The sequence below is a fragment of the Sinohyriopsis cumingii genome, chromosome 7, assembly GCF_028554795.1.
Source record: "Sinohyriopsis cumingii isolate HCF-2022 chromosome 7, ASM2855479v2, whole genome shotgun sequence".
NCBI classification, from domain to species: Eukaryota; Metazoa; Mollusca; class Bivalvia; order Unionida; family Unionidae; genus Sinohyriopsis; species Sinohyriopsis cumingii.
The window spans coordinates 116860521-116875031 of record NC_142967.1 but is presented as its reverse complement, the minus strand read 5'-3'; the positions used below and the strand labels follow the sequence as shown (position 1 = coordinate 116875031).

Genomic DNA, 14511 nt, shown 5'->3' with positions numbered 1-14511 from the left:
ACGTAAAAATCCCAAATTACATCCAAATGTATTCATATGTATAAATCCCAAATTACATCCGAATGTATTCATATGTACAAATCCCAAATTACATCTGAATGTATTCATATGTAAAAATCCCAAATTACATCTGAATGTATTCATATGTACAAATCCCAAATTACATCCAAATGTATTCATATGTACAAATCCCAAATTACATCCGAATGTATTCATATGTATAAATCCCAAATTACATCCAAATGTATTCATATGTATAAATCCGAAATTACATCCAAATGTATTCATATCTATAAATCCCAAATTACATCCCAGTGTACTAATGTAAAAATCCCAAATTACATCCGAATGTATTCATATGTACAAATCCCAAATTACATCCGAATGTATTCATATGTACAAATCCCAAATTACATCCGAATGTATTCATATGTACAAATCCCAAATTACATCCGAATGTATTCATATGTACAAATCCCAAATTACATCTGAATGTATTCATATGTACAAATCCCAAATTACATCTGAATGTATTCATATGTACAAATCCCAAATTACATCTGAATGTATTCATATGTACAAATCCCAAATTACATCCCAATGTACCAATGTAAAAATGCCAAATTCCAAATGTATTCATACATATAAATCCCAAACTACATAAATGAATATATATGCTGACCTACTACTTTTTAAATACTTTGGAGCCCATTTTACAAAAATAATGCTTCAATGTCGGAGATTACTTATAGAAAACTCACGAATAAAGTCTTTTAACAAGTCACCCATGCAAGCAAGAATAGTAACTCTTCCTGGCACATGGTTATGCAAACAATGGCAACGCCGGAGCAAAACTTGAGTTAAGAAACACATGAAAACTTTATTATATGACAAAGTGGACATTCATACCAAGGAATCAGATAACACAAAAGTGTTCTGATTCATTATACTAAATCTATGGCACAATTTTGGTACATTTTTGGTGTGTAATGTATTTTAGAGATCAGACTCACACTTTATATTTACAAATGATGTGTGCATTGCTAGATTTATGTCATTTAAAATTTTCATGTTTAGTATAGCCAAAAATAGGTCAAATTTAAATTATTTTAAAGAAAAGAAACCAGTCCATGCCATTTTTATTGTGACTATGAACCTGTTCTGAATATTGACATTATAAAGAACAAACAGTCTGCATGACATCACTTTATTAAAAAAAATTAAACAATCATAAATATTTCATGATAACTCAGTGCCAGTTCCTTCTCTCTCTCTAACTTCACAATACTACTTGCCAGTTCCTTCTCTCTCACTCTGACTTCACAATACTACTTGCCAGTTCCTTCTCTCTCACTCGGACTTCACAATACTACTTGCCAGTTCCTTCTCTCTCACTCGGACTTCACAATACTACTTGTCAGTTCCTTCTCTCTCACTCGGACTTCACAATACTACTTGATGAACTGTATAATAATGCTCAACATTCGTCAAAATTATTTTAAAAAATATCAAACATTTTTGACGTCGATAAAATGTAATGTTGCAAAAAACATAATTTACACCCTAGAAATGCAAATTTACTGTTAAAGTAAATTAGAGGAAAACTTGTAAAATATGAAAAAGTGAATGAGGAATTTGTCAAGAATTTTGTCCATATGACTGACATCCTTTGTAAAACTGTAAAGTATTTATAGGAAGTTAATTTTGTTTATTTCTTTTGTCATTAATTTTAAAGATATGAAAACTGACCAAAACTATCTTATCATATTTAAATTGTAAAGTGGCAAATATTGTTTATTAAACTGTGATTTCAGATCAATGTAGATATGTACAATATTATTGTAATGATTATCCACTGTTAGTTTAAAGAGTATGATAGTAATGATTATGCACTATTAGTTTTTAAGAGGTATTTCATGCAAAAATGAATGGCGGGGTTAGGGATGTTAAACAATAGGCACAAAGAGGCTTGTGAAGTACTCAAAATAATGAAAATGTGAATTTATTATTAAAACTGAATGTTCACCCAACATTTCTATAAAACCATATGTAAGAATATGCAAATTTCAGCTTAAAATAACCATGAAGTCAAGATATTGAAAAAGTGACCAAAGACCAATGTTGAACTGGTGGACTGCATGTGTTTGAATGCATGCTGTGAATTTACTGGAAAATATATCATAAAGAAGAGTTCATTTTTTAATTCTGCACACTCAAATTTACCAGAAAACATTCCATTTTTATACATTCTATAATTCTGAAAAAATCATCCCCTCCTGCTATAAATACATTAATGAAACCACATGTCAATATGAGGTAGTGATAAGAAGATTTTCAAGATGGATGTTATGGTGGCCATACTGGATGCCAGATCAGTACCATCACTTAAGAAAATAGCTTATTTTGACTTTTATGTGATATCTTGACTTGTATGGGACTTATAGGTCACTTATAAGTTACTCATACTTAATGAAGTAATTGAAATGTTAGTCTGGATAAGTATAGTATAATTGAAATGTTAGTCTGGATAAGCATAGTATAATTGAAATGTTAGTCTGGATAAGTATAGTATAAGTGAAATGTTAGTCTGGATAAGTATAGTATAAGTGAAATGTTAATCTGGATAAGTATAGTATAAGTGAAATGTTAGTCTGTATAAGTATAGTATAAGTGAAATGTTAGTCTGTATAAGTATAGCATAAGTGAAATGTTAGTCTGGATAAGTATCGTATAAGTGAAATGTTAGTCTGGATAAGTATCGTATAAGTGAAATGTTAGTCTGGATAAGTATAGTATAAGTGAAATGTTAATCTGGATAAGTATAGTATAAGTGAAATGTTAATATGTATAAGTATAGTATAACTGAAATGTTAGTCTGTATAAGTATCGTATAAGTGAAATGTTAGTCTGTATAAGTATCATATAAGTGAAATGTTAATCTGGATAAGTATAGTATAAGTGAAATGTTAGTCTGTATAAGTATAGCATAAGTGAAATGTTAGTCTGTATAAGTATAGTATAAGTGAAATGTTAATCTGTATAAGTATAGTATAAGTGAAATGTTAATCTGGATAAGTATAGTATAAGTGAAATGTTAATCTGGATAAGTATAGTATAAGTGAAATGTTAGTCTGGATAAGTATCGTATAAGTGAAATGTTAATCTGGATAAGTATAGTATAAGTGAAATGTTAGTCTGTATAAGTATCGTATAAGTGAAATGTTAGTCTGGATAAGTATAGTGAAAGTGAAATGTTAATCTGGATAAGTATAGTATAAGTGAAATGTTAGTCTGTATAAGTATAGCATAAGTGAAATGTTAGTCTGTATAAGTATCGTATAAGTGAAATGTTAATCTGGATAAGTATAGTATAAGTGAAATGTTAGTCTGGATAAGTATTGTATAAGTGAAATGTTAGTCTGGATAAGTATAGTATAAGTGAAATGTTAGTCTGGATAAGTATAGTATAAGTGAAATGTTAGTCTGGATAAGTATAGTATAAGTGAAATGTTAGTCTGGATAAGTATAGTATAAGTGAAATGTTAGTCTGGATAAGTATCGTATAAGTGAAATGTTAATCTGGATAAGTATAGTATAAGTGAAATGTTAGTCTGTATAAGCATAGTATAAGTGAAATGTTAGTCTGGATAAGTATAGTATAATTGAAATGTTAGTCTGGATAAGTATAGTATAATTGAAATGTTAGTCTGTATAAGTATCGTATAAGTGAAATGTTAGTCTGGATAATAGGGCATAACCGACTTTTGATCCGGAAATCGGATTCCACCGGATAGTATGAACTTCCGATTAATCGGAGTCGGACAAGGCAGGAACGACCGATTCGGATAATAAAAATAATAAAGTTGAATTTCTATAGCACCGTGTCTAACACTGCGTGTCATTCGATAGTGCGTTAATAAAGTTAAATAAGAAGTCAGAAAAGTCCAATATGGTCAACACAACGGGGTGAAACGATAATACTCGAGTTAGACCGAAAGATTTAAATTTATTAAAATATATAATACAGTCCTACCCGTTTATGTCAACATCCTCAATAATGAAGGCATAATATTGAATACATTGACACATGCTAATGAGGTATTAAAAGAAAATGATTCCGCAAGAGGCCAACTTTATAGGACCAAACAAAAGCCTGTTTTATTTTTATTTGACCGCGACATTAAAGCATGGCGGCAAGATCAACTAATTGTTGAATAAAGTACAGGATGGAACTGGCCGCTTGCCGACATAAATGATTAAGGCGGGAAAATAAAAGCCTGGCGGCAAGATCAACTAATTGTTGAACAAAGAATGGGTCGGAACTGGCAAAAAAATAAAAAATTTCATGGATTCTTTGTGGCTTTGAACTTCGTTGCATTTTGCTATAGTCCTGCCATATCCTTCCCCTTGTGACATCGGTGTGATATGCAAAACGTGTGTAACACGGTTTAAAAAGTTAATTTGAAAAACCTTTTAATTTAGCATTTCCGATTAATTGAATCGTATCCGGAATCGGAAAAATTTCATGCCCAAAATCCGGAATCGGAAATCAGTAGAAAAATGCTAATCGGTTATGCCCTACTGGATAAGTATAGTATAAGTGAAATGTTAGTCTGGATAAGTATAGTGAAAGTGAAATGTTAGTCTGGATAAGTATAGTATAACTGAAATGTTAGTCTGGATAAGTATAGTATAATTGAAATGTTAGTCTGGATAAGTATAGTGAAAGTGAAATGTTAGTCTGGATAAGTATAGTATAATTGAAATGTTAGTCTGTATAAGTATCGTATAAGTGAAATGTTAGTCTGGATAAGTACAGTATAATTGAAATGTTAGTCTGTATAAGTATAGTATAAGTGAAATGTTAGTCTGGATAAGTACAGTATAATTGAAATGTTAGTCTGTATAAGTATAGTATAATTGAAATGTTAGTCTGGATAAGTATAGTATAATTGAAATGTTAGTCTGTATAAGTATAGTATAATTGAAATGTTAGTCTGTATAAGTATAGTATAATTGAAATGTTAGTCTGTATAAGTATAGTATAATTGAAATGTTAGTCTGGATAAGTATAGTATAATTGAAATGTTAGTCTGTATAAGTATAGTATAATTGAAATGTTAGTCTGTATAAGTATAGTGAAAGTGAAATGTTAGTCTGGATAAGTATAGTATAACTGAAATGTTAGTCTGGATAAGTATAGTATAACTGAAATGTTAGTCTGTATAAGTATAGTATAACTGAAATGTTAGTCTGTATAAGTATAGTATAATTGAAATGTTAGTCTGGATAAGTATAGTATAATTGAAATGTTAGTCTGTATAAGTATAGTATAATTGAAATGTTAATATGTATAAGTATTGTATAAGTGAAATGTTAGTCTGGATGAGTATAGTATAAGTGAAAACTATTGATACATACTCTGCCCACTCTTCACTTCTAAGTTATATACAATTTATTTCATGGTGGTATAAGCCTTCATCAGCTGGGTGTATGTGGACTGAAAGTTCATTGTGACAAATGCTTTTACTGTAAAATACAGTCTCGAGTGCAAGATTTACTGCAAAATAGTATTACAGTCTCAAGTTGAAGATTTACTGCAAAATACAATCCATGGAAGTTCAACAAAGTGATACTATTATTTACTTTTCCAAAATGTATAACCTCCCAGCAGATTCATCAATTTCAACAAGTTGTATCAACACACAAACACACACAATTTCATCATGTTTTTGAAATATAATGAAAATAAAACTTTCAACTGTGAGGGATGTTGCATATCAAATCAAGAATAATGCAATGTGTGTGAGTATGAGTATGTGGGTGCATGTGTGTGTGTATGTGTGTGTGTATGTGTGTGTGTAAATTTCAAAATGGGGACCTTAGTGAGCGTACACAACCCACACATTGTTGACACACCTTACAAAGGATATTTTTCAAACACCAAACAATAATTACTTCCTATAACTTTGTTTAAAACAGTGGTTCCCAAACTTTTTTGGGCCACTGACCCCTTGGTTATCCTCAGCACCCCCTACCTTGCCCCTTACGAAGCATTATTCATTAGCACCCCCCTTGGTTATCCCACCGCCCCCCCCCCATATGGCAGTACCGCCCACTTTGGGAACCATTGGTTTTAAAGAATATTATTTAAGATTAAATATTCAACTGAGTATATCTGAATGTAATCATAAAAAAATAATTTATTGTTGGACAGTGAAACATTATTTGATACCAAAAAGATGTTTTAACAGCAAAACTCCTGATACGCAAAAGATTTCCATGGTGCATAGTTTAGGCCACACTTTCCTTTCCAGAACTTATACCATGGTTGTTCGCATCAATGGAATTATGTTATCCCGGCTTGTCCCCTATGGCAGTCTTGTCTGGTTTTACTTTGTACTTTCCAGCATAATACAGTATATAAAATATTCTTGGGTTCAGATCCTGATTAAATTTGGGACAGTCTTCATTTACAAGATGAATCAGAATGGTTATTAAATTTCAAATAAGAACTTTATCTCCTGCACTTTAGTCAAAGCATGCTTTTGAATTCATTTGCACGGGCCTACAGGTCTAAATTTTTTATTTACTTGGGAAATAAATAAACATCACAGTTGTCACTTCTCTGTGGTATTTTGGATAACAATTGGATACTGAGCAAGCTGTTTCATGTAGAATGGTATCTCCAATCAGCAGGCTAATGTGTTGGAAAACATTTTATAAATTGTCATTTACATGAAAGATTTATATAAGGTCAGAATTTGTACGAAGCCATTCACTTTCTATAAAACTGATGACTTTATTTATATAAGGACACTATTAGCTGTTGGGCGGGGAAGGGGAGAAAGGGAAGGGAGCTGCTTTTTATCTTAAAGCCCAATGTTGTTGAATTTAGCAGGAATTCACTTTTATCAAGTGTAATAAGGGAATGACTTGCAGTTTACTTTTACCTGTAAGTTTACTTCACATTTACCTGTAAGCATACTCCACTTGTAAGTGAAATGCCTAATTCACCTATGTCAACCAAAAAGTGACATACTGTACAAGTGTAGTAAGTGAATAGCTCACATTTCATACATAAGTGAAGAATACTTGATTTGTAAGTGAAATGACTAATTTGCATTTAAAATCCTAATCCTTCATGTACATGCCACTTACACATGACTTACAAGTATTAAGAATATTCACTTAAAAGTCATTTTTAAGTAAAGAATACAAGTGATGTATGAGACACATATATTTTTTTTAAGAAGGATGTTGATGTAGGACCAATTAGACATCATTGGAAGTCTGTCAGTGAAAATCCCATGCTGACATGGCCATCCATTCGAAGTGGCAATACTGTTTTCAAGATGGCTGCTGTGGCAGCCATACTGAATATTATAGCATCAACATGTTTATTTAGCACCAACTATATACCATGGGATGAATGTGTGTAAAGTTTTATAACAATCCCCCAAGTACACCTCTCCCTCAATAACTCACGCATATTGGGTTCCAAAAACACAGACTGTACTATAAGCGAGGGCACAAGTTACCATGGGAACTCACAAAAAATCAGCTAGACAAAAGACATCCAGAGAACCGCAGAGTTGTCTGGGGGACTGGGCTGTTTACTGACTGAATCCTCATTTTATAATCGCGTCGAGAATAATTATCAATAAAGCACTTTTTCTGCTGAGTGTGTGTGTGTGATTTGGATTTTCAACATAGCATTAACAATTTTTCAGTCATATCGCTACGATGTCTGCAGTGTGGCAGTTTATAGTGATGTCTAGCACTGGGGCATCATGCCACAGACATCTAGCATGACGTCCCACCCAGTCACATTATCCTGACACCAGGCCGACCAGTCCTAACACTAACATCTTAATGCTGAGTGCCAAGCGAGGCAGCTGTTAGTACCATTTTTTTTAAGTCTTTGGTATGACTTGGCCGGGGATCGAACCCACGACTTCCTGCATCTGAGGTGGATGCTCTAACCACTAGGCCACAGGAACAGTGTCTTTTTCTACTGAAGTTCTTTGTTATTTTGTAAAAATCACATTTATTTTCAAAATGTCCAGCATCTGAAAGATTGACGTCATCTCCAACTGGTTTCAACAACCAACACAGGACATGAAAACATTTGTGTATTACATCACGCCTTTTTGTTTTTGTTGATTAGTCTGGTTCTCAGAGTGGTGTACAAGTTTTCTGAAGCAAGGAGTCTTTGAAGCCGGGAACGAGACTAACTGTTGATGCACTACCAAACAAGATTCTTTTTTATTAAAAAAACATTTTGTGAGACAATTGTATACAGTAAAACCTGTCATGAGCGACCTCTGCTATGAGCGACCACCTGTCATTTCCGACCACAATCGTTTAGCATGGATCGATTTTACTATATAAACGCTCTGTTATGAACGACCACCTGCTGAACGCGACAAGCGACCGCGATTTCTTGGCAAAATATGCATTTTGACACTGCTATAAACGACCGCATCGCCAAAAAATCAAAACAGATTGACACCAGTGGCCTTAACTTAATCCTTTGTAAACATTAGAGCTCAGGATAAATGTAGTATGCAAACAAAGTGCACATTAAATAACACTATAGTTGAACAACCATATATCGGGATAAACACCTCTAACCATCATTTAATCCTTTGTAACAAAGACTGCATAAATAGCAAAGATTGCTCTAATAAAGTATTTAAAAATAATTTGTCTTGCTACAGTACCAGTTTTGTGAAATTTACAACTCCAGCGTACGGTGTCATTTGTAAACTGCAGTAAACCAGACTAAAGTACATGTCACTAACCGCCATTGTAGTGCCGAAGTCATGTGAATAGCCAGTAAGAGTAACATCAAAGGGAGTAATGATGGATATACGCAGTCAATTTACAGGTTTGTATTTTTTCTTTATCTTTATGAAAACTCACAAAACGCCGGTAGTCCTTATGTCCAAGTGAGAAATCGTTTGAAAGGGCTTCAGTGTTGGTTTGAGTATGTCGTTTGCTTTCCAGTTAATCCATAATGCCTAGAGGGTGAATGAGCTCATTGTCTTTAATACTAGTAAGTGAGAATCATTTCCGGATTTTTTTAAAATTATTTTTTTATTTCTTTTGTTAGTGTTTCAACAAGCCACAATCTGTTTACGTGGGTGCAGATGGTCGGAACATTTGTTTATTGAGCTATAATGCTGTTGATTTAAACTTCGTCTCAGAATAAATGTATTGTTTCTTGATGAGTTAATTATGTCTTTTGGTTTCATTCATTGGTACATAATATATATTTATTCCACAATTCCCCAAAACCTGATCAAAACCGATAGTCTTTATAATGTCAACACTAATAACAACGGCAGAATCTCCGCTGAAAAAAAAGAAAAATTTTAACACTGGAAGAAAGGATTAATGTCATTGAAAGAAATGAAAAAGGCGAGACCACTCGCAAAATAGCAGCCAGCTTAAGCGTTGGTAAAACGCAAGTTCAAAATGTAATCAAAGACAAGAAGTCCATTAGAAACGAATGGCAGAAAGGTGCACAAGCACAGTGGAAATATGCCACGGCACGACAGACAGTTTACGGAGATCTGAACGAGCGAGTATGGGAGTGGTTTTGTGTTGCAAGGAGTAAAAACATACCAGTAAGTGGAAAGTTGATTCCGGAAAAGGCAATAATTGAGATACATGTTCAGACCAAATAGCTGAGTAAAACATGTCAACAAAGAAGTACAATGGATTTCTTTTAAAAGAACAAGTGAATAAGTGTATAAAATAAGATATATACATCATATCTAACTGTTCATTTTTTGTACATATTAAAGTGACGTTGAAATATAAATTTTATTCTCACTGTTTGATAGATGTATATCTTTATTATATAAAGATATTTTGAGAGGAATGCATGCAATATTTAACAAGATTCATGAATAAAGGATATGATGCATGTACAGTGAGTATGGGTATTATTTATTTTTCAACAATGCTAACTATTGACCCTGAAAACCAGTCCATTTTCACACACCTCTTATGAGAGACCACCTGTCTTGAGAGACCGCTTTTGGTTGGCAGAAAGGGTGGTCTCTCATAACAGGTTTTACTGTACATCAAAACTGAATTTTTTAATTGCTCAATTAGTAAATTATTGATGCCATGATTTCATTGCAAGTAACAGTGAAACTTCTTATCATCCTTGAGAATATCTCTAAGTGCAAATTCAAGAATTCTCTGAAACTCGTTTTCTCCACAATGGTCCATATCTCTAAAACAAAGCACATTATTTTACGAAGCACTCATTTCACTTGGTTGCCTTGTTATCTTCATTCACATTTATGATTTAGTAGGTTAATTTATGGTAGTTTAATTAGATTACACACACAATAACATTTACAACAGTGTTCAACTGATCAGCTGAAATGAGTTACCCAACATACATCCGGAGGCGCAGGTTCTTAAGCATGTAGGATTTGTATGCCTTATAAATTTTTTGTTTATTACACCTTCTTTATTAGAGTCAAAAGACATAATTAACATGATAATAGAAAAGGCCAACTTTTATTTAGTACAACAATATAACAAATGTTTCCGCTAGTCCGATATCAAAACACAGTCGGCACTTAATTAGGTTTTCAGAGAAATGCTCACGGATATTTTATGTTTAATTACAATGGGACATATTGCATTTATGATGATTACACTTAAAAGGAACTAAAAGATGGAACTAGAACACAAATTTCAACTGATACAAAAAAATTATTTAATTTGTATTTATTTATCAAAGTACTGCCTCCACTAAGCGTGACATTTTCATTTACAAAAATTTCCTTCAGTATCATTAATTACAGTGTACTAAGAATGTCATTTGGAAAGAAAACATAACAAATTAATGACTTCTTTTTAAAGTTGATATTTCATGATGTTGATTAAAATGTCCAGGTCCTATCTATCATTTTTGATGATAAAACAAGCGATATATCAGTTTCCGTTACCAATTCTGGTCGTGATTTTCTTCCATTTCAACAAATAGGAATACACTTTTAGGTATTTTCTGGTTTAACAAATGGGATCCACGCCTGACCCCTCACTAGAACCAGGTTTGCAAGTCATCAGGGTATGAGTTATCAAAGGAGTGGTGTACATCAAGTTTTGGAGGGGTAGCAATAACTGACATATGGACATAAGGTCTATCCCCACACTTATTAACATAATATGGCACTTACAAAATGTCAGCTACTACTATACAAGTCTGGTTATGTAATAATCCAGCTGTCTGGATATCCATCAAGTATTACTGCATATATGTTATAACCCTTTCATCACAAAATTTTCATGTGAATAACATTTTAGTGAAAATAATTCACTAGCTCCAGTAGCTAAAATTTTAATTAATCTTACTTTTGTGACTTAAAGTATTGTTGGAAATCTCACAGGTAATATTCCCTCATGGGCTATCTTTCCTTTTGATGTGCATTGCAGGAATGAATTCAACAGAATATTAATCGATTTAAAAAAATAAAAAAATAAAACTAAAATTGTATCGTCAACTCCAACATTACATCAGAAGTAACTTTTTTTCACTAGTTAGTTATGCCCCAAGTAAAAAAGTTGATCTAAAAGATCCTCCTGCTTCACTGTTTTTTTCTCTCAATTAAATGGAATGAAAAAAAATGTTTACATAATGATTACAATGCTTTAACCTGGCAGTCTGCTCTAACAATCCTGAGAACAGTGTCAGACAAAAATGAAGTTGACCTTTTGCACTCCTTGGCATGAAATTCTAATCCTGTGTGTACCTGTGGAAATATGGTCAATGGAAGTGTTGTGATTTTTCAATGTCACAGTGACATATTATCATAGATGAAAATATGGTGGATGGAAGTGTTGTAATTTTTCAATGCCACAGTGGCATGCTATCAAAGGTTGTATTTACTTCTTTGAAGTCTCTGTTAGAGGCAGTATTGTTGAATGTGGTAACAGGCTTATTTAGATCTCCATTGGACTGCCTGACATCAGCCAGGTTACATGGGGTCAGCAGCTACCCTATGCCAACACCACATTTCCACAAGACCAATTTTTCAATAAGCCAATAAGCTCTGACCTCATCCTCATATAAATTCCTTAATGACAAAATACCAAACATGGGGTGGAAAGGATCTGAGTTATTTTGGACTAAACCAATATAAACCAGACTAATGAACTTGTCACACTGCCACTGTGGTACCAAGGTCATCAAAATCATCAGCTGTGAAAACCCACACAAGGCCTATACTGCTATGGGATGGATCTGCTTCCAGTTTAGCACAATCATTACTACCCTGAATCATCCACCTGTGGGGTTATGATACACAGTGGCCAGTGTGAAAGGTCTTTGTCATTCTGTCTTATTTTTTTCCTGATGATGAGGCTCTAAAAAATGTTTACTCTTTTTTTTTGTTCAGAAAATTTCTGGAGAGTCATTGTTTTTCTTGTGAATTTCTGGAAAATCATTGTTTTTTTTAGTCAATTTCTGGACATTGTTTTTCTTGTGAATTTCTGGTGAAAATTTTCAAGTAACACTGTTGGGTTTCTAAAGCAAAATTTGTAATTCTGAATGATGAATGACTAAGTTTTCATGAAGCACACTGCATGTATCAAGTTAATTTATTATATGCTCATTTTTTTTTCTGTTAACTTTACATTGTCAGAATCGTGCAATATTACCCGATACTGAACTCACATGCAAATACACATATTGCATTCACGTGCATGAAGGAACTATGGATGCAGACGCCAGCACTTTTGATCTGTAAACAAATCATGTACACTTGTGTAGTAGGCGCTTTACATTGTGTTTGTTTAAATTAGTTTCTGAATGAACTAAAGCAGATGTTTCATGGACTGCCACATACCAGCTACTTTGGAACATTCCACGTTAACTTTGTTGATACAATGTTTCGATTTAGGCTAGCTATACAACAGACCCAAGAAAGGGTCCTTACAAATAACATACAAGTGACAAGTCATATACTGTCTTCTTTAGCTGGTGATAAGAATGACAAAAAAATATACTTACAGTTTTACATCCTGAATTTCCTCAAAATGTACTTTCTTAGTTATGCAAATCCGAATTACATGAACCATGGCATAGGTTCTCAATCTTGATTACACATTTCAAAATTGCACTGTAATTTGGCATTTAAGTACAATTACATACTCCTTACTGCACTCAAAATGAAATAAGCATTAAATTCAATAGCATCTTTTTGATAACTGCAATTGAAAGACTTCATATTTCCCCCACATAATGATTTAAAAAATTCAATGACAGAAACAGAAACACATCTGCAGATGTCAACACGCTTCTCCCTCGCTTCTTCAATCTGATGTATTTCATGTGGAATTGTCACATAAATCCAGTCCATAATCACAAAATTTTGTAGAATTGAAAACAAATACCAAAATCTATTCATTCCAGATCAAATGGAAAAGTTGTTGCAATGTGCATTCATTCACAACATGACTCCAAATTTCAATTTTAACTAGACACGCCATTTTCTTTCAAAAGTTATGTCGAGCGCGCGACTAAATTCAAATTTATCTGGGCGGAGTTATGTGCGCAGTAATAATGTTGTTGTTGTGTAACAATGAATCTGCGTTTGCATATTTAGTTTGGAATACGGCATACATTCAGTTACTTTGTTTCTTGTAGTGTATTTTGTCAATATAATTAAGCATTAGGTAGAATAAAAAAATTAACATATAATAAAAAGGTTACTGCATTTTTATGGGAAAATATGAACTCGTTTTGTCGGATGGATATACATGTACTGCACTCCCAAGGTCGTGCAGTATTTCCATTCGAAAAATGAGTTCATATTTTCCCAGTAACCTATAAATACTGTACATTTTCATCAAGCACACTGTGTGTGTATCAAGTTCAATACTGTATGTTTTCATTAAGCACACTGCACATATTAAGTTCAATACTGTATGTTTTCATTAAGTACACTGGATGTATCAAGTTAAATACTGTACATTGTCATTAAGCATACTGCATGTATCAAGTTCAATAATGTATGTTTTCATTAAGCACACTGTGCATGTATCAAGTTCAATAATGTACACTGTCATTAAGCACACTGCATATTATGTTCAATACTGTACATTTTCATCATGCATACTGTGCGTGTATCAAGTTAAATACTGTACATTGTCATTAAGCATACTGCATGTATCAAGTTCAATACTGTATGTTTTCATTAAGCACACTGTGCGTGTATTGAGGTGTGCATTTGAGATGAATACACTATTCACTATATTTGTCACTGTCATGGTCATCATCCACCCCTGACTTACCACACATAGCAACTGATGATTATTTCAAGTCTTGAATACAATAATTTTCATTTTTGTATAATTATGGTCCATAGGGTTTTATTTTCCTTCTTTTTATTTCTCCTTTACAAATGGAATATATGCCATAAACTCAAATTATGAAAAATAACCACCACAGAACAAATAGAGAAATTATCACAGGCATTA

The 14511-nt window shown here is 33.0% G+C and overlaps 1 protein-coding gene across 4 annotated transcripts in view; it reads right to left on the bottom strand.

Moving 5' to 3' along the window:
* Positions 1-14511, bottom strand: part of LOC149795994 (uncharacterized) — a 202870-nt gene that overhangs the window by 151626 nt on the left and 36733 nt on the right. The window lies entirely within an intron of this gene.